We start from the raw sequence: 22,587 nt of genomic DNA, 5'->3' as shown, positions 1-22,587 counted from the left end.
CGAGAAAATCGACAATTAAAAGAAACCGTTGCGGTGAAATACTGTCTACGAGTAGTAGTTTTCTACAGCGTCGTGGCGCAGCGGTAAGTGCTCGGGTTCGTAATCCGAAAGTCGCCGGATCGAATCTCGCGCCACGCAATTTTTTTAATTATTATTTTTTTGTAATTCAAATATATATATATATATATATATATATATATATATATATATATATATATATATAAAAACTATTAATGAATTGCTTATGCATGTTGGTGAAGGCGGATCGCTCTCCAATTGCACCGTCTCCATTTTTCCGTTTTTTAAACGGGGTGTACCAAAACTCTCCCGTCCGCACTGATTTTCGACGATGTTATAAGTTGCGCTAGGGACCGCATCTACCTTCTTTCGAAGTTAGCGGCCAACTACGCTGCTATGCGGCGGCTCGTTCCGGCCCATTCAACATCTGTCCTTCAAGTGTAACGAGCGAGTAACGGAGTTTATACACTCCTGGAAATGGAAAAAAGAACACATTGACACCGGTGTGTCAGACCCACCATACTTGCTCCGGACACTGCGAGAGGGCTGTACAAGCAATGATCACACGCACGGCACAGCGGACACACCAGGAACCGCGGTGTTGGCCGTCGAATGGCGCTAGCTGCGCAGCATTTGTGCACCACCGCCGTCAGTGTCAGCCAGTTTGCCGTGGCATACGGAGCTCCATCGCAGTCTTTAACACTGGTAGCATGCCGCGACAGCGTGGACGTGAACCGTATGTGCAGTTGACGGACTTTGAGCGAGGGCGTATAGTGGGCATGCGGGAGGCCGGGTGGACGTACCGCCGAATTCCTCAACACGTGGGGCGTGAGGTCTCCACAGTACATCGATGTTGTCGCCAGTGGTCGGCGGAAGGTGCACGTGCCCGTCGACCTGGGACCGGACCGCAGCGACGCACGGATGCACGCCAAGACCGTAGGATCCAACGCAGTGCCGTAGGGGACCGCACCGCCACTTCGCAGCAAATTAGGGACACTGTTGCTCCTGGGGTATCGGCGAGGACCATTCGCAACCGTCTCCATGAAGCTGGGATACGGTCCCGCACACCGTTAGGCCGTCTTCCGCTCACGCCCCAACATCGTGCAGCCCGCCTCCAGTGGTGTCGCGACAGGCGTGAATGGAGGGACGAATGGAAACGTGTCGTCTTCAGCGATGAGAGTCGCTTCTGCCTTGGTGCCAATGATGGTCGTATGCGTGTTTGGCGCCGTGCAGGTGAGCGCCACAATCAGGACTGCATACGACCGAGGCACACAGGGCCAACACCCGGCATCATGGTGTGGGGAGCGATCTCCTACACTGGCCGTACACCACTGGTGATCGTCGAGGGGACACTGAATAGTGCACGGTACATCCAAACCGTCATCGAACCCATCGTTCTACCATTCCTAGACCGGCAAGGGAACTTGCTGTTCCAACAGGACAATGCACGTCCGCATGTACCCCCTGCCACCCAACGTGCTCTAGAAGGTGTAAGTCAACTACCCTGGGCAGCAAGATCTCCGGATCTGTCCCCCATTGAGCATGTTTGGGAGTGGATGAAGCGTCGTCTCACGCGGTCTGCACGTCCAGCACGAACACTGGTCCAACTGAGGCGCCAGGTGGAAATGGCATGGCAAGCCGTTCCACAGGACTACATCCAGCATCTCTACGATCGTCTCCACGGGAGAATAGCAGCCTGCATTGCTGCGAAAGGTGGATATACACTGTACTAGTGCCGACATTGTGCATGCTCTGTTGCCTGTGTCTATGTGCCTGTGGTTCTGTCAGTGTGATCATGTGATGTATCTGACCCCAGGAATGTGTCAATAAAGTTTCCCCTTCCTGGGACAATGAATTCACGGTGTTCTTATTTCAATTTCCAGGAGTGTATTTCATATCTGCCACAGCGAATTTGTGTTCGTGGGGTCTCATATCTAATTCGAACGTTTGGCTTACCTTATACGTATTCGTTTCGGAATATCGTTTCTACGTCTTCCGTTAACTATACGTGGTTAACATTATGAAGACAATTAATAACATTTGTGAAATACAACTTTGTTTGCGGAAAACATAATGATGTTCGAAGTCGCCAGTTTTTCCACGACAAACGACTTTCAACAACTTATTATATGCATAATTGTTGCAACTGATTGCCGGGAAATATATATATATATATATATATATATATATATATATATATATATATATATATATATATATATCTGAATTACAAAAAACAAATACTAAAAAAAAAAAGTTGCATGGTTCGAGATTCGATCCGGCGACCTTCTGATTTCAAACCCGAGCGCTTACCGCTGCGCCACGACGTTGTGGAAAATTATTAACCGTATAGAGTATTTCACCGCAACTGTTTCTTTTAACTGTCGATTTTCTCGACAACGGCTGAGAAGTGCATCTTGGTGCTTTGCCACATTACACCTCTGGCCATGAGCTTTTATTATGCGCAGTATGAATCGAATGTGAATTTCACATTTGGCGGCCTCCCCTTGTCAGTGAGAATATTGAGATCATATTCACATACAGAAAAATGAATGTTAATGGTTGGTAGATCGCATGAATTTATCAAAAATATCAAAACAAACAGTATCCCTTGAATGAGAAAAAAGTTGGAGCCAAAAACGTACCAAACTTAGTAAAGAACCAGTACGTAAGGACACTGTTGGCCATAACAGGATCAACACGTTAGTTTCAAGGTGCAGAAACGTAAAAATAGTGAAAAACGTACGAAGCTTAGTAAAGAACCAATACTTAAGAACATTGTTGGCCATAACAGCATCGTTATCAAGTGCATATCGAAACTTATAGAAATAAACGCAGACATTGATTTCAGTTAATTTGAAAACTTAACAAGTCTTAAAAATTCATTCTTTAAAAAAGTATTCAACATCAAGATAGTAAAAAACAATAAAAACGTAGCACACCCACTGAGGAATCTGTACCTAAGTATCACGATAAGGTCAACATTGCACTTAAGTACAGATTCCTTAGCAAACCATGTGTTTTTCCAAAGCTGTTTCACAGAGGAAGGTTGCACTGTAGTTCCTTCTCTAGATTGTCGCACAGATGACAAAATGGTAGATATCGAAATAGACGACAGAGGAATAGAGAAACATTTAAAATCGATCAAAAGAGGAAAAGCCGCTAGATCTGATGGGATACCACTTCGATTTTACACAAAGTACGCGAAGGAACTTGCCCCCCTTCTTGCAGCGGTGTACCGTAGGTCTCTAGAAGAGCGTAGCATTCCAAAGGATTGGAAAAGGACACAGGTCATCCCAGTTTTCAAGAAGGGACGTCGAGCAGATGTGCAGAACTAATGGCTCTGAGCACTATGGGACTCAACTGCTGAGGTCATTAGTCCCCTAGAACTTAGAACTAGTTAAACCTAACTAACCTAATGACATCACAAACATCCATGCCCGAGGCAGGATTCGAACCTGCGGCCGTAGCGGTCTTGCGGTTCCAGACTGCAGCGCCTTTAACCGCACGGCCACTTCGGCCGGCTGTGCAGAACTACAGACTTATATCTCTAACGTCTATAAGTTGTATAATTTTGGTACACGTATTATGTTTGAGTATAATGACTTTTCTGGAGACTAGAAATCTACTTTGTAGGAATCAGCATGGGTCTCGGAAAAGACGATCGTGTGAAACCCAGCTCGCGCTATTCGTCCACGAGACTCAGAGGGCCATAGACACGGGTTCCCAGGTAGATGCCGTGTTTCTTGACTTCCGCAAGGCGTTCGATACAGTTCCCTACAGTCCTTTCATGAACAAAGTAGGAGCATATGGACTATCAGACCAATTGTGTGATTTAATGGAAGAGTTCCTAGATAACAGAACGCAGCATGTCATTCTCAATGGAGAGAAGTCTTCCGAAGTAAGAGTGATTTCAGGTGTGCCGGAGGGGAGTGTCGTAGGACCGTTGCTATTCACAATATACATAAATGACCTTGTGGATAACATCGGAAGTTACTCTGAGGCTTTTTGCGGATGATGCTGTGGTATATCGAGAGGTTGTAACAATGGAAAATTGTTCTGAAATGGAGGATGATCTGCAACGAATTGACGCATGCTGCAGGGAATGACAATTGAATCTCAATGTAGACAAGTGTAATGTGCTGCGAATACATAGAAAGAAAGATCCTTTATCATTTAGCTACAATATAGCATGTCAGCAACTGGAAACAGTTAATTCCACAAATTATCTGGGAGTAGGCGTTAGGAGTGATTTAAAATGGAATGATCATATAAAAATGATCGTCGGCAAAGCAGATGCCAGACTGAGATTCATTGGAAGAATCCTAAGGAAATGCAATCCGAAAACAAAGGAAGTAGGTTTCAGTACGCTTGTTTGCCCACTGCTTGAATATTGCTCACCAGTGTGGGATCCGTGCCAGATAGGGTTGATAGAAGAGACAGAGAAGATCCAACGGGGAGCAGCGCGCTTCGTTACAGGATAATTTAGTAATAGCGAAAGCGTTACGGAGATGATAGATGAACTCCAGTGGAAGACTCTGCAGGAGGGACGCTCAGTAGCTGTGTACGGGCTTTTGCTGAAGTTTCGAGAACATACCTTCACTGAGGAGTCAAGCAGTATATTGCTCCCTCCTACGTATATCTCGCGAAGAGACCACGAGGATAAAATCAGAAAGATTAGAGCCCACACAGAGGCATACCGACAATCTTTCTTTCCACGAACAATACGAGACTGGAATAGAAGGGAGAACCGCTAGAGGTACTCAAACTACCCTCCGCCACACACCGTCAGGTGGCTTGCGGAGTATGGATGTAGATGTGGATGTAGAACCATGGTACGTTTTGTCTTGATTCTTAATACTTTCATGTTTTCATACTTTTATAAATAATGAAAATTTTAAAGCCTGCTACACTTTCACATTAATGGAAAGACAACGTTTCTTTTATTTCCGTAGCTCTGAGTTGCACTTAGTAATAATGATGTTGTGGTCAGCATTATATATAGACCCTGAGTCTTTAGTAAACTTGGTATGTTTTTCACAATTTTATGTTTTAGTATTTTTAAGGAATGTATTTTTTTAAAGATTGTTAAATTCACATTAACTGAAAGATAGTGTTTTGTTTATTTTCATAGATCTAAAGATTGTTCTTAACAAACCAAAACGAATTAACAGCAAATTGTAATTTTATGTTTCATTGGATCAAGATAATTAAAAATTTTAACTCACTTCGAAATGATAACAGGCCAGGATCGGAAAATCATCGTCACCAAAAAATGGGTGTGAGTCGATGGTCGTATAACGGCCAGTTTCATCTCTGAACTTCCGTCGCCTTGATTTGTACATGATTGTCACTTGAAAAGTTACGTGTGTGGTGAATCAGTTCCTAATGCTGACTCATAAACAATACACTAGGGCAGTCCGTAGCGCAGTTCGGACACGGGACGAAATTTCGAACAAATAAAATCACCATGTGACCGGCGGACATAGTATTTCTTCACATGAAACCTCCTTCTGGCCATCCATACTTTAGGTTCTCTGTGGTTCCATCACCATCCGTCCCCAGTAGGAGCTTGTGCTCTGTCTCTAATGAAATAGTCGCCGACGGTATGTTAACTCCACTATTCGTCCTTTCCTCCCTTTGAACATCTGTTGTAAAGTGGACCTCATTAATACTGTACAGGCTCAGCATCTAAGTTGTGATCCATTGGTCATTCTGAATACGCTCGTATAGCTTAATACAAAGCATGTTGACTGACGAGACAAGAAGGTGAGCCATCTGGATCGGCCAACACAGTGATCTGGCACTTTAGCCAGCGTAGTGTGTTTTTCCGGCGGTTGTCCACACTCGTTCAGGCAAATGCTAGGCTGGTAACCAACTACGTCTCAGAAAAAGCAATACACAAGAAGATGAAATACAATAACACATACAACAAAGCTTACTTGATTTACAGACAGACTGCGCAAACGATGCCCCTATATTAAGTTACTACTGTCTCCATTAAGTAAGGCATCTGGCCACATAGTCAAAATTATACAAATTTGCCAAATAAACACAAAACAGCGGACGCTATACGACGGAATAAACGCTAAGAGAGAGAGAGAGAGAGAGAGAGAGAGAGAGAGAGAGAGAGAGGCAGACAGACAGAGACAGAGAGGGACGGAGAGAGAGACAGAGGAGAAGTTATTTATGTTTCTTCTCTTGACGAGAACAATTTTTTCACGTTTGATCCTACTACTTTTATTCACACTGTGTAACGTTACAATTACTGTTGAAAAGACAGAAGTCTCACAATCAAAATCTCATTGTTACCAATAATGATATAACCAATGTCGAAACGTCAACTATTTTTGCATCTAGATAACCACAAACTACTCTGTAGGAATGGACATTATGTGAAAATGCTAAACAGCTCATAAGGAAAGTTTTGTATATCTCTTGTAACGTTCCGCACATGTAGGCTTGTTATTCGGCAGTTTGGAATTGGTGAGGTGAATTTGTTTGTGCAGCTGAACACTAACCAGCAGCCCCTGAGCCCATGGTGTGCAGCGGACGGACCAGCAAAGCGACTGGTACGGCCCTGCGCAGGTAAGGAGGCGGTCAGCGTGGCTGTAAATGTGAAAACCCCATAGCAGGGAATGCGAACGACGGCTGCTCGCTTAGCTGAAGAACAGATGATGCACCAGAAATGTCGGGGTGCCAGACAATCTGAAGTATGGCTACTTACAACTTTCAGAAATTCGCCAGTTACATAATACAGCAAATCTGAATACGCCGGAGCTTTCAGAAAAGTGAACCATATCCAATGAAATAGTATTATTTTCAATAAATCAAAAACTACAGAAATTTATATTTTACAGTGACTAAATACTTTCACAATGAACCTATGAATTAACAACTTTTAAACGCTTCCTGCGATTTCAGCAAACGATATCTCAGTTGATAGCATTGTATGGTAGCTGTCATCCCTGAAAACCACTCATCTGCATCTAATTTATTTATTTATAGAAAATGCTCTATTGGCACACAGTCAACATGGATTTAGAAAACATCGTTCTTGTGAAACACAATTAGCTCTTCATTCGCATGAAGTGTTAAGTGTAATTGAAAAGGGATTTCAGATTGATTCCGTATTTCTGGATTTCCGGAAGGCTTTTGACATTGTACCAAACAAGCGGCCTGTAGTGAAATTGCTTGCTTATGGAACATAGTCTCAGTGACGTGACTGGATTTGTGATTTCGTGTCAGAAAGAGGTCACAGTTCGTAGTAATTGACGGAAAGTCATCGAATAAAACAGGAGTAATTTCTGGCGTTCCCCAAGGTAGTGTTATAGGCCCTTTGCTGTTCCTAATTTATATAAACGATTTGGGAGACAATCTGGGCAGCCGTCTTAGGTTGTTTGCAGATGACGCTATCGTTTGTCTTCTAATAAAGTCATCAGAAGATCAAAACAAATAGCAAACCGATTTAGAAAAGATATCTGAATGGTGCGAAAATTGGCAGTTGACCCTAAATAACGAAAAGTGTAAGGTCATCCACATGAGTGCTGAAAGCAATCCGTTAAACTTCGGTTACATGATAATTCAGTCAAATCTAAAGGCTGTAAACACAACTAAATTCCTAGGAGCTAAAATTACGAACAAGTTAAATTGGAAGGAACATACAGAAAAAGTATGAAGATGGCATCTGTTCTTTCGGACAAGTTCGAAAGAACAGATGCCATCTTCATATCGTTAAGGCTAACCGGTTGATGACCTTCAGTGCGGATGCACACGAATTGCCTGAACTCTTACGGGACTTGGTGGATTGTCTGAGTATAATGGCAGGGGCACTACGAATGTAGTGTGTGGACTATAAGTTGAGAATGTGAGTCTCACGGGGAGCGTGCCGGCGATAAGTCCCTGCAGTCGCACTGTCCTCTGTGTCCTCGGTGGCTCAGATGGATAGAGCGTCTGCCATGTAAGCAGGAAATCCCGGGTTCGAATCCTGGTCGGTGCACACATTTTACACTGTCCCCGTTGATGTATATCAACGCCTGTCAGCAGCTAATGGTATTGATTTAATTGTAATTTCACAGAAAATGTTGTGGGGAAGGCTAACCAAAGACTGCGTTTCATTGGCAGGACATTTAGAAAATGTAACAGATCTACTAAGGAGACTGCCTACGCTACGCTTGTCCGTCCTCTTCTAGAATACTGCTGCGTGGTGTGGGATCCTTACCAGATAGGATTGACGGAGTAAATCGAAAAAGTTCAAAGAAAAGCAGCACGTTTTATATTATCGCGGAATATGGGAGAGAATGTCACTGAAATGATACAGGATTTGGACTGGACATCATTAAAAGAAAGGCTTTTTTCGTTGCGACGGAATCTTCTCACGAAATCCCAATCACCAACTTTCTCCTCCAAACCCGAAAATATTTTGTTGACCCCGTCCTACACAGGGAGACACGATCACCACGATAAAATAACGGAAATCAGAGCTCTTACGGAAAGATGCAGGTGTTCGTCCTTTACGCGCACTCTACAAGATTGGAATAATAGAGAATTGTGAAGGTGTTTCGATGAACCCTCTGCCAGGCACTTAAATGTGATTTGCAGAGTATCGATGTAGATGTAGATTTATTACCGTTTATCTCTTTTTCTTTATGTAAATGCTTGTCAGAAAATCGTATCCTCCACAATAACACAGCAACTGAATGCAGCACGAGTGCCTCTCTTCCCATATCATACTTGGGTAGCTATTTAATGAATATTTTGCTATTCTGCCAGTAACTTTATTTAAATGTTGATTTCAAATTATATTAAGAAACCAAGATAATTTTAAGAAGTGTTCAGTCGCATATGCTAGCTGTCACCACTATTGAAAACCAGTGCTAAAAGACGCTTCTATCAAGTAGAAACAAGTAATTGTTTAAACAGTATTTAACGACATTTTTTGTCATTTAACGTGAACATACTTGCACAAAAATTCTTGCTTATTAACTTATATACAAAACTTTATTTATGTTTATGGTGGATGGTCTGCGTGTGATAGAATGGTTATAACATTTCTTGTTTTAAGTATTGTCATAATATAAGTATATTAATTTAATGAGGGAAGTGGTCAGGTAGAGTCAAAATCGTGTCTGCGGAACTTACAAATGATGTAATTTTGATGGGATGAAAATTAGACAGTGGCGGAACGCTGATGGAGTCAAGGGGAGACAGACAATTTCGAGTGAAAATGGTAAATGACTCACAAGAGAAGTTCGGCATGGCTCTGATTATTATTATTTGTGCATAGGCCAAAAATAAGACTAAGGAAGAAGATGTATTTTGTGTTTTTTTTTTACATGCAGGTAAAGTGGTGTCGTCTATAGATAAATTGATGTCATAAAAAGACTTGTATTAACGTGTATCATACAGAATATTAGCACGTACGAATTTCTATCGATCCCTAGCTGAGGCAGCTGTCAGTACCATTTACTCGTGGCTGATAAGAATTAGGTTGTAGAATCATGGCTAAAATGTAACGGACAGGTACGACGAGCGAATAGTCACATTGTCACCGGACACAGGTCACGGAGAACTGCTTACAAGAGAGATGAGAAAGTAATTTCTCAGACCTTGGGAAATCATTAGAATATTCACGTCACAGTTAAAGAGTGACGATCCTGCATCATCCGAGGAGTACAAAAGGACCTACCCGAAATTAAAAGAGAGGGAAAGGTCACTGAGACTACCAGTTGGCATTAGTACGATCTCGGACAGTCGAGTTGCCTTGCAGCTGGGAGAAGAGTCTATCTGTGTAGTTAGGCAGATTTCGAAGCATGTATAGACATCAGTGTATTATGTGCACAGCCACAACAATAACGGGAAACTGTCGTTCACGGATGGGCATCAATAGAAGCGTCGAGACGTTGAAGTACACTGGTTGGGTACACGCTGAGGTCCTAAGCTATTTGCTGTAGGGTTTTACGCTGAAAATAGTGGATCCCGTATTATTTGGTATGGTAGCCGGAAGAAACTGCAAGTCAGCACTTTTGTGTCGCCTCCCCGGCTCTGTGTGATTTTCCATTCACTAACTATAATGTATTGTACGTACGTACATACACAAACAATCAAGGAACGGAAAACTGATCCCAGAATTCCGAGCAAGCGCTCTTCTATTTTTAGACTTTCTGCTAACACCTCTGTCGTGATTAGAAGGAATCACGCCCTCTCTCCTTCATCTGATACCCGACAGCGAGGTACGAACCCTCTGCCTTCCGAGGCCTTGGCGCTAGTAACGAAGCGTATCAGTTTCCGTGCACTAAACGGAGGACCAAGGCAGATTAAACCTTCTCCATATCCAGGTGAGTACAAGCACAACGCCTACAGGATACGACCTTGTGTTACGGATACGAGTTATACACTCCTGCACGGATAAGTTTGCGTTTTGTGCCATTTTTCAGAATGAGCTTGCTATACAAGAAGGAGCAACCTATTGGCCTAAGACTAGTAATATTAAAATATTAAATGAAGTACTGGGAACCTTAGTAGATTACCAGAATCCCATTGAACACAAAATCATTGGTGTCTGAGATGCTGACTGTAGTTTGGTACTAGATTTGAGAGTGAAAATCAGACGATCTGCGCTAAGTAAACAACCACTTATCCGTCACTACGAGACAAAACTCCTGTCCAGAGTAGCGGAACAGCACTCTTAGGAACAACTGCCGTGGCAGTGGAAAACGAGCCTGACGAGACTGTGACGTCGTGCTGAGACACCCGCTGCGTGCAGCCGTGCGGCGGAAGAGAGACACCAGCCGTGGAGCACGCCCCTCCTCGAGCCATTACGTAACGGGGCCAAGTTCATGGCGCGAGGTCTCCGACCCCGCAGCAAGTGCCGGAGGAAGCCCCAGCAATGCTCTCACTGGCCCAAACCGGCCCGTGACTGGCCTCCTACGACGAACTGACCCACTTAGCTACGCTGCTGTGCGTAGCGGTGCCATCTGGTGGCGTTTTAATTGATGGAGGCGCAAAAGTTTATCTCGTTTGCCTCTACTAGACTACTGCTTTTGCGATGAAGACGGGTCCCAACGCAACATTAAATAGAATCCTTCTGCTTGCAACACAGTATCATGTAGTAAAATAAAACATGTAAAGCGATTTCCGGTGTTTTCAACGACTTTAGCAACCTTCAGAGAAAGTTGCTTCTAGTCAGACGAAACGTACTGTATGTAGAGTACTTATTTCATTGCACTGCATGATGCAACACTGCACCCGAAAGAATTGTATACAAGGTGACACCTGCCGCGAAAGGCTAAAAGATTAATGCTTATAGATAAATTGTTACGATGCTGCAGTCCTGTGAAAATAAATTTGTCTACACCATCTACGAATCAGCACACACATTGTCCAGTGGCACCCATTGAGCACCTGCATCAGTTCAAGTACAAAAAATTCTGGTGTGTGGACTCTCCATTTAAACTCGATCAGGAGTCAGTTTTTTTTCTTTATTGTTATTTTAACGCCTTACACAAAAGGTGGGCCGGCAGCGGCAATATTATGCCGCTCTTCGGCCACAGATAGTACAAATAGAAACATGGAAGACACAGAAAAACAAAACATAATGGTGGACAAAAAACAGTAGACACACGAGTAAAAAACTCGGAGCCATTCACAGGTGCAGAAAAATAAAAAACGTTCAGCACTTGTACGCGAACACTGATGACTGAAATGACACACCTGAACGATAGAGCGTGGGCGGTGAAAACACTGAAGCACTAACAAGACGGCACATACAAAGAACCGATGGCGATGATCTCTGGCGCGCGAATGTTCACTTGACGTGTACGGAGACCTACAAAAAGGGGAAAAGGTGGCGTAGGAGGGAGAGGGGAGAGTGTAGATGCCAGTGGCAGAGAAGATGGGAGGGGGAGGAAAGAAGGTACAGGGGGGGTAGGGGAAGTTCGGGGGAGGATGGGGGGAGGAAGGGAGGAGGGAGAGAAGGGAGAGAGGGTGCCCTGAGGAAAAAACACAGGGTGTGGAAGGGGAGGATCAAAGTTGGTTGGAGGGGTAGATGAAGGGATGAGGGCATCATCAGGGAGGGGTAGTTGGTGGAAGCCACCTTGGGCGAGGGTATAGAGAGTGGTGAGATGGAGAGCAGGTGGGACGTGGGAATACAAGCGCGGCAGCGGATGGGGGTGGGAGATGATGGGAGAGACAAGCGGGTGAGGGGATCCAGTTTACGGGAGGTGTAGAGGATCTGTATCCATTCGAGGAAAAGGAGGAGATCCGGGAACGGAATAAGGTCATACAGGATCCGCGTTGGGGAGGGAAGACGGATGCGATAGGCGAGGCGGAGCGCATGGCGTTCTAGGATTTGATGGGATTTGTAAAAGGTTGGAGGGGTGGAGATCCATGCAGGGTGGGCGCATCAGAGGATAGGTCGGATGAGGGATTTATAGGTGTGGAGGATGGTGGAGGGCTCCAGACCCCATGTATGGCCAGAAAGGAGCTTCAGGAGTCAGTTGGAGTCATTCCATACATACCAATTCTATGTCTTTTCTTAGTATAAGATTCACATTGGGTAAGATTTACCTGACTTATTTAATCTTTGTAGTTTCGATTTTGTCATTATAAATATGGGGTGAGCACAAAGTCTTGCCCTGATTATAAAAATTTATAACAGAATAACCGTTTGATATAATAAGTTACATTTGATGCCGTTATATAGGTTAGCGTTACTAGTTGTTCTGACCAATAGATGCTCCACAATTCCTACGCGGTCTCATTAGGTCATGCTAGTTGCTGGCGAAATGGCGTCGAAGCGGGAGAGAGCGCAATGTGTGCTTTGGTTTCATGAAACGATATCGCCCATCAGTGTTCGGCGTAAATTTCGGGCGTCTTATGGACGCAGCCCTCCTGACGTTAAATCAATAAAGCGATGGTATGTAAAGTTTAACGAAACAGGCAGCGTTGAAGATCGTCCTCGAAGTGGCAGGCCTCGTGTGAGTGACGCAACTCATGATCGTGTTCGGCAATCGTTTCAACGGGGTCCGCCTAAATCAACTCGTCAAGCATCACGTGAACTTCAAATACCGCAAGCAAGTGTGGTGAAGATTCTTCATGAAAGGCTTAAGTTACATGCTTACAAAGTGCAAATCGTGAGGCCTTGCAACCGAATGATTTGCTGATAGGTGCTGAATTTGCAACTGAGATTCTCAACACTGGCACTAACGATTACTTAAATCGCGTATGCTTTACCGATGAATCCACCTTTCATGTCAGTGGAATGGTAAATACGCATAATGTAAGAGTCTCCACATGCTACTGTACAGTTACAGCGACAGAGTGAAAAAGGAAAAAGTGAATGTTTGGTGCGGCCTCATGCATAACAAGGTTTTTGGACCGTTTTTCTTCGAGGAAAACTCCATTACCGCTAACATTTACTTAGACGTTTTGCAACAGTTCACTGCCCCACAATTAGAAGAATATCAACCATGGATAATTTTCCAGCAAGACGGAGCACCAGCCACCCCCCCCCCCCCCCCCCCGCCATTGGGGCTTTGATAGTGTGTGATGTCCTGGATGAATCATGAATCATTTCCTCATTTCCGGATCCGTGGATTGGAAGGAACGGTCCAACACCCTGGCCACCCCGCTCTCCAAACACTACGCCCCTTGACTTTTTTTTCTGGGGCTGTATCAAGGACACAGTCTTCGTCACACAAGTTGTTGACGTCGACGAACTGAAGGCTAGGATACAAGCTGCTGTGGGTACTGTAACAGAACACATTTTACAAAACACCTGGCGGGAACTGAAATACGGCCTCGACATTCTCCGAGCTACCAAGGGAGCACACGTTGAGGTTTACTAACGTAAGTGGTCTTTTTCTTTTTTTTAAAAAAAAAACAAACAAACTAGTAACGCTATCCTATGTAACGGCATCAAATGTAAATGACTTTGTGTTCACCCTGTATATTCAAATTTGGGACTATGGTAATCAGTAAGTTAACGTGTTTCACTTACTTCCATTAACTGATGCCATAAGGAATGATGTTTTCTGATAGATGATACTTTCACAAAACGTATTCATTACACTAAATAAAGTAATTGGAATTATGTGTGGAATTCATACATGTACTTCTTCTATGAATTTACTTAGACGGTTTCAGACGTTAACTACAACATCACAGTACTAATCTATTTGCTGATGAAATTTGTCAAGAAGCTATTCAAGTTTGAGAGTAATAGATACGGTCGCACTGTTAACCATCAAGAAAGTAAGGGAATGAGAGAATGAATTTTTCTCAGCGTGAATACAGCTGCATTGCTCAAGCACACGGAAGTATTAACACAAGCCAGCCACTAGGTATAAACATTACGACACAGTTAATTGGTCACCAAGTGTGCGACATTCACATTTCAGTGTGTGAGTGCGTGCGATCTCAGCAGCGAAGTATTAGACGGGTACAGACCAAACTGCTTCCGTTACTCTCTTAACATTATGTAAGAAGTGCTAAGAATGACGCAACAACACCCATCACAGGTTTGACCAAGTATTTAAGACTCTGAAACAGATTGGTTAAGTAAATGTAGCAGAATGGAAGACCGCTGACAACATGTTAAGTGCAGACCTGATTCTGTCATGACGAATGACGTCAAAAATAAGAGCCTCGCCTCAACGCCATAAATACTCCAAATCGTTTGGCTAGAGTGAGTCGATCGGTAGGGTCGATGTCTTTCATGTCGTTCGCACTCGATTCTCTGACTATTGCACATAATATCTTGTATATGAGATTATTCCAGTACTGATCATACACCTGCTGCCTTACTAGAGGACCACCTATCTATAGTCACAACTAGTAGAAGCCAGCCTCCAGTACCGACCGCCACTGTAACGGTAGTCCAAGGGCCTACCAACATTGTTCCAGCCTGCTCTAAACTCGAGCATCATGTGGGTCAGATGGCCTGCCGAATCGGCGGGCCAGGACAAGCATTCAGTGAGAGCCTGAGCCAGCCACTGGGTACAACAGATATCTTGCCAGCTTAGTAAACCACCAGCCGTCGCCGAAGATACGGCGACGAGGTGTTTTCAGAGAAATAAATGCAGCAATATTTAATCCTATTTCATTGCGACTTTCGATGTCACACAGGTTCCTTGGCCTCCATCCTGACAAACACTATGGGTTATAGCCTGGAAGTGGGTGAACCCTACAGCACACTCATTGCTACAAGGATAAATGATCTGCGCTACTTTAATATGAACCTTAACTTGGAACTTTATACTCATCTGAAAAACTTAGACAGTAAACGTAAGGAAATAGAAAGTCTGGCAGAGGACACTAACTTTCTAAATGCAAATTAAAATTGTTTCTCATTGACAGCTATTTCTATCCCACAAAAGAATTCTTGGATAGAAATAAATAGTCAGTTACGTGCCTGTAAGTTGCCAGCATGTAACCACAAAATTTATATTTAATAAATGCCTGCAATTGTTGTTCCACATAATAACGTTTATTGCGAATCTCGTTTGGGGGAACGTAATTAAACATCTAACGTAAACGTCACCGTTAACCATGGCCAGTATTCGCAAAATGTGTCGTAGGTTCAGTCCCATGTGTGGGTGTAACTGTAAAAGCTTGCACCCGTACTGGTGAGGCATAGTGTTGCTTATTGCAGAAATTATTATGGAAGCCTTCATACTTCCGACAGCAATGCACATGATACCATCTTTGAAGCAGCCGTTAACTGCCAGCTAGTCTCGTAAAATCTCTAACTTTTTAAAAGATGGCTTGAGCGTTTTAACGCCGGCCGCTGTGCCCAAGCGGTTCTAGGCGCTTCGGTCTGGAACCGCGCTGCTGCTACGGTCGCAGGTTCGAATCCTGCCTCGGGCATCGATGTGGGTGATATCCTTAGGTTAGTTAGGTTTAAGTAGTTCTAAGTGTAGGGGACTGATGACCTCAGATGTAAAGTCCCATAGTACTCAGAGCCATTTGAACCATTTGCGCGTTTTAACGACCACTTGTGAATATTCTTATATCCTGAAATCGACACTCAATTCTACTTTCGAACTATTCTTTATTTTACCGCTATCATACGGTGCAGGGCGGACTTTACCACGTAGGGCTTACCGCTACTAGTCATTTCCCTGCTCCTCTCGTAAATCGAGCGAGGGAAAAACGACAGACTATATGCCTTCGTACGAGCGCTAATTTGTCCTGTTCTCGCGGTCCTTACACCAAATGTATGTCAGGGGCAGTAGAATCATACTCCATTCCGCCGCAAATGCTGGTTCTCTAAATTTTCTCAGTAGTGTTTCACGAAAAGAAAGCCATCTTCCTTCCAGGGTAGAATCTCCGAAATACTCAGATGTTGATCGAGCCTACCAGTGACAAATCTAGACGGCACGTCTCTGAATTACTTCAATGACTTCCTTTAATCTGACCTGGTGGGGATCGCAAACACTAGAGCATTACTCGAGAATGGATAGCGCTAGAATTCTATACCCTGTCTCGTTTACAAATGAACCACACTTTCCTAATAGTCTCCCAATAAACCGAAGTCTACCGTTCGCCTTCCAGTGGTGGTAACAGCCGTCACAACGATCCGCCGTGAGTATTTGAGGATGAAATTTGCCTTTCTGTATGCACATCAAAAAGAGCCGCCTATTGGTGCTATCTTGGCTAAGTGAGGAAGTTCGTTGCTTTCCGTCGAATTTACGGGTTGTCCAATCCAAAATACCACCCCGTCATCAGACATGGCATAAACGATGATAACCAATAGTGAGAGGTTATTCAGTACCAACACCAACCTAGTGACTCGTAATATGCGTTTCTTGTACAGCATGGGTGGGAAGTTTGTGTTGCATTACCATGTTTTTATGTAGTTAAAGGACTTTCTCTTTTACCACATTGGCAGCAGCGTTCAGTCAGCCCTCCAAGCGGAGTGTGGGAATTGTGGGCAGGTCAGGAGAGAGAACCTGGATTTGGTATGTATTTGATTCTTAGCTCTTGTCTCGTCCTGACTGGCACTCACTCGCTGTACTTGCAAAATGTTAATTCCGCTAAGGCTGTAGCGCAATCCACCCCCTGAACAACTTACAGTCACTGTAACTAATTCTGGTACGCATCTTCTACGCTCTGTTCTGTGTATTTAATATTTCTCTCGCTTGCCTTAAATTTTCGAGTTTTCCAGATGAGGAAGTCATTCCCTTTTCTTCCTGCATTCTTCCAATAAAATGCAAGTTACACAGCGCTTCGTGTCATTTTTACTTTAGGGCCGAAAGAATCTGCCTTCTTTCACGGGAATAAAGCGTCCGAATCAACTGAAAGAACATGTAGTACCTACAAAGATGTGGTGGACGTAAGAAAGGAAATACATGACTTCGAGGTCGCGAGCGACGAATTGTGTTTACAGCAGTGGGAACCGCAGACAATACATATGTCGCGTGCACAATGTCGTGCTGGCACTGGAGAGATACAAAGTGACACCATCCTGTTCTGGCGTGTTACTCTGCCCTTTCCCTCCTGGCAAATGTCTGAAAATATTTTCAGAGACATATTGAACTTCTTCTTCTGTTCCTACAAAACATTATATCGCATTATCTGCAGCTATTAAGGATTGCCAGTTTCAAGAAAACCCACGTAAAGAATTGGTTCACATTTGGTTGCTTGTCATTACCTTTCCCGTCTATATCACCACTGTGTGTGAATGTGATTTCGTACACGACCTACAAGAATGGATTCCAGCACCACCGAGCTTGTCCTGACACTTTTAAGTTATTCGCTTCTCTTCATCCAGTTGTCAACTCTTTTGATGGCTGTTTCGAGTTATTTTTCACTTTGTGTTTTTGTATAAGTATAAAGCTGGAACAGTGATTTCAGCATTATTTGATCGTAGAGGATCTAAAATAACAGTAAATAAATAGCTAAAATCCATAAACTTTCACGTCGTTAAATTCTAGACCCCGTCAAATGGTATTTTACATGCAACACACGACGAATAACGCTTAAGAAGAAAATAATTGATTTTGTACCACTGGTCATACGATGGAGATATCGAACTTAGTCAGGCTGAATATGTAGGGGCAGAAATGTGCAAGAAATAACGGAGACGATGGAAGAAGGGAGAATGATTCTTTTGCACTCTCACGTGGAGGATGGATCTCTTAGAGAGATCTGCGTAGTCGTAGGAAGATGGCGAGCAAATACACGTTAGGAAAGGATCATTAAGAAGTAGCAGAAAGACGAAGACAGCTGCGAAGCCCCAGTTACAGGGAACGGAGTTCAGTGGTGAGCCTTGATAAAAATCGCAGCACCAAGAAGGGACTGCGTGGCTGAAATTATCTTCACACTACAGCATAGGAACATGAAAATACAGAAATAATTATGATCATAGAGCTGTAAATTACCTTTAATGTTGAGAATTTATTACATTACGAAGTCCCCTTAGAAGCCTCCTAAATCCGTGGCATCAAATCAAAGAGGACCTAGATATTTTCCTGGTGTGTTTCTCTCTGTGCAGTTTCTGTGTGAGTCCGCGAAGCACCAGCACTGATAGTTGGAGGACTAAGTCAAACAAACCGTTGATCAAACATGTCCCACATGTGTTCGATGGACGGCACATCAGGCAAATACGTAGGCCATGCCATGAGAAACAAAGGGATCCTTCGTTCTTCTTAGATTTCTTGCACATTCGTATTTCCAGACTTTTTTCTGTTGAAATATCGCTAATGGCGTTGGTCCAAGGGGAGAACTGGCACAATTTACAAGACCATTATACAGAAGTGACTGCTCAGGTGCCACTTAGCATTTACGAGTCGGGATGGCATGTTGTATAAACTTGAGTCCTACTTCGCGTTTCTACACTGTGTACTGCACAACGCTGTAGACTCCCAGAGTGTGGCCACCATAGTAACGTCTTAACGTCTAACATGTGAGCGGCCATACGTTGGAATGGTACTCGTTAGGAAACCTTACATTTTCCCCCAAGTCGACAGGTTCCCGTATCTACTACTAAGCTGTAGCATTTTTTGAACAATGACGGCCGACGCAATGCTATGTAAGAGTGTCACTTCTCCAGCTTGCAACAGATGTCGAAACGTCGACTAGACAGATCCAAAACTCTAGCAGAGCTCCAGCAGCGAGCTTATTATACCGTGGAACCAGCTGTACGAGTCTTTTGAAACAAAAAAAAGATACGACTGTGATCATCCTGTGCTACTGTCACACCATACTGACGTCACATTGCGTGGTTCCAGTCCCTGTCATCGCTGTGTACAACGCTGCTCTATCCACAGGTTCCACCCACCGACGCATCACTGTCTGGCCTGCGTCAGCCAAAATGTCACTGTGTGACAAACGTATTTCCCTGAAACCGGTCGTACTGCACGGTTGGAATTCACTCAAATGCTGGGTTACACCCAAGGATTAATGGCACCTGCAGTCACACTTCGATTTCGTTTTATGTCTCCTTACTGAATGAGATTAGCGTAATTCAGACCTTTCCAGGTACACAACATAGAGCGCCGTTGTGATTATGTATACCATCTCCCTGTAATTATTGTTGGTACATTATTTTGTATGTCCTCCGAATTCGGATTCTCTCTCGCCATTCTCTCGGGATATTGCGAGCATTAGGGTATTAAGGTAAAATCGAAGCCACACTAAAGCTGATTTTCTATCGGCTATATTAATTTTATCCCGAACACGACACGACTCACAGTAGTTGATACAAAAGAGTCTTTAGTTTCCACAGCGTAACTGAAGACAATATAATTCGTGGGTGATACACGGCTCACTAGCCGTGTCGGTACTAAGTATGAGACGCGCACGTACAAGCAAGTACTATGCTCAGCAACACCCAACGTGCCAGTCGTAGATGTGAGATCTACGACTCAGCCGTCGTTTCTTCGTTACGAAACGGTGACCATAAAATCTTCCACGGCAATGTTGTTCGAAAGGATGAAGACTTTTTTACATCTGTCACTTCTTGACTAGTCCGTGGGCCGCCAGCTGTAGAAGTATATGCGTTTCCGAAACTCAAAACCGGGTTGACACATAAAAATTAATCTTAATGACGATTGAACTTGCTGAAAAAGTGTGTTCAGTTTAATCTTGCAGATGTTTTTCTCCCAAATAAAGGATAAAACAAGAGATCTTCCTACAGCTTGACAGTGCTGATTTTAATCAGCATTGTCCAAAGAGTTGCAGTTTTCGTGAAAGAGACTCCTTCGCTATTACATCCATCTTTAAATGTTATCTCTGGTATCAATAACTGTTTAGTTCACTTTCTCCACAACTCTGAATTACTGTAACTGGATAATCTATCTTGTGAAACTTAACTACATATGTTCGATTGACATCGGCATTCCCGTAATGCCATTCCGTTTATCTACCATCTCCTTAATTTGGAATCTTAGTCAGAGATATTAATACTCGTAGAAGTTTAGCGTCTGCACTAATGGTATTTATTTTCTAAATTGATTAGAAAAAGATTTAATTTCACACATTGTATCCGTCGGTTACTCAAAGGCCCTTAGAGATCTCAGAACTACAATGAAGACCATTACAATTTATTCTCAACTAACGCTTCCCGGAAGTACTGATTGGTAATGTAGTTTCAATAGAAGTACATTACGACTTGTCTCTTGGATGTTCCACGTCATGAGTTATTTCTGCTTTCTTCACTGTTCCGTCTTAGAATTCACAGTTTAAGTACAGCCTATGAATCCATATTACAATAAAAAACTCACCAGCTTTACTTTCAAATGAACTGTTTATAGTCAGAGATATTACTGTATATAACAACCATTTTTCCTTTCCTGAACCTCTAATTATCTTCATGTGTTAAATTACCTTTCAGTCAGAGTGAAAAATTAATCTCTCTTATATATCCAGTCTCAAATTATTGAACTTTCTAATTTAGATTCCGATATTCTACGAAATCGTCGTAAGTGCTTCATCTTTGCTAACAGTATAAATCGACACCTACTGAGTGAAACACAAACAGATTAATGTTAACAGTAGGATAATCTCTAGAGATGCAGGTGTAACATGACATTTCATCAACTATTTCGACATTTTAACATTGCGATAAGCGTGCTGCCAAAATCTTCCAAGGCATCCTCCCGTCGGGTGGACTGTAATATCGGCCTGCTCCAGAGAGCGTCGCGACGACACCACACCACTGGAATACCTTGACGCCCATGTGGTTGTAACATGAAACAGAACAAAACAAATACACCTCCCTTGACCACCACAAAATGGAAAACGATGACAACTACAACTGGCATTAACAACCTACTTGTCGTCACACAGCGGAAATTATCGTAGCGGCCCCTTATTGTCAATGTGGGTTGCTGACCCCTTTTCAGGAGCGCGGGGAGAAACATCGCCAGCGGACAGAAACAATAACAGGTTTTCCAACTACTTCGCTAGACAACATGTGACAGTGTTCCACAAATCGAACTCATGTGACTGATGTAGTACTCCGACGACCTGGCTTTATAAGCACGCCTAGACCGTCAGACCGGCACTATTTACCAACCGCTAGGAACAGCTCCGGCCAGTACTTACGCCGGCCCTAGTCTTGTAGTAACACGTTGTATTTTGTACAGTAGTTTTGATCAGTATTTTCTTCCATTATGTTGTTTCCTTATTTGTTTTGTCAACACAGAGTTGTGTTTTTTTCTGTTTGTTCTGCGTTTAAAACTTTATGTATGCCAAGAAGGCGCGTTTTCTTAAATTGTAATAAACTGTGTTTAAATTGACTGTTAGTTCTTTCCTGCCATCCACAGGACACTACAGAAATAACCACACAGGATTTCACGGTTCCTTTTGAAACATTACATATTGTGTTGTCTGGGATTTTTGTCGACTTGTAGTAATGCCCCAAACCGTCTTCAGCCCGAAAAAAGCGCATCACTTGTTTGTATCGCCTGAGGTTACTATCGATTTTTATGTGTCAGAGGAATGAAGACATTAAGTTGTTTGTATAGTTGTCTTAAATTTTGATGTTCAAATGTTGTAGATATGTGACACTCGATGGGCGAGAAAAGCTGTGTCCTGTCAGGTCAGCGAGTTTGCAAATCCCAGCCGATTGCTGAATCACAGTGTGCGGCAAAGATAACAACTACGATGCAGCTGGCCACTACGAACGTTTGACGGCGACTGCATAGAAGCCACACTAATTGTTAAAGAAAGAATTAGAGTGGTATGTCTGTTCGCAGAGAATGGTTCTTGGCTTGTCCTTTGAGAATTCCAAGAGTAGTATCCGAATATCGTTCGAGTAGCCAGCCTCGAGAGAGATTATCTCGAGTGGGACAAGGTCGGGTCACACGCACGATACATGAACTCGTCTACAGTGGGGATACAACTCAAATGGGTTCAGAGCAGTTCTAAGTTGTTTAGAAAGGTATTTTGAGAAGATTATCGGCTTATATAGGAAATGATTATTTCTCCGATTTTTGGTAGAGTGTAGACTCACCACATATAGGAACGGCTCCGATTCACTGAAGTGATTAATGGTGCGTTGTGTTTAATAGCCACACGATGTTAGGCGAACTGTATTTCAATATTTTTGTGAGATTTTCCGTT

The sequence above is a fragment of the Schistocerca serialis genome, chromosome 2 (assembly GCF_023864345.2).
Source record: "Schistocerca serialis cubense isolate TAMUIC-IGC-003099 chromosome 2, iqSchSeri2.2, whole genome shotgun sequence".
Lineage (NCBI taxonomy): Eukaryota > Metazoa > Arthropoda > Insecta > Orthoptera > Acrididae > Schistocerca > Schistocerca serialis.
The sequence above is the reverse complement of the archived record's forward strand: the minus strand, read 5'-3'. Positions refer to the sequence as shown.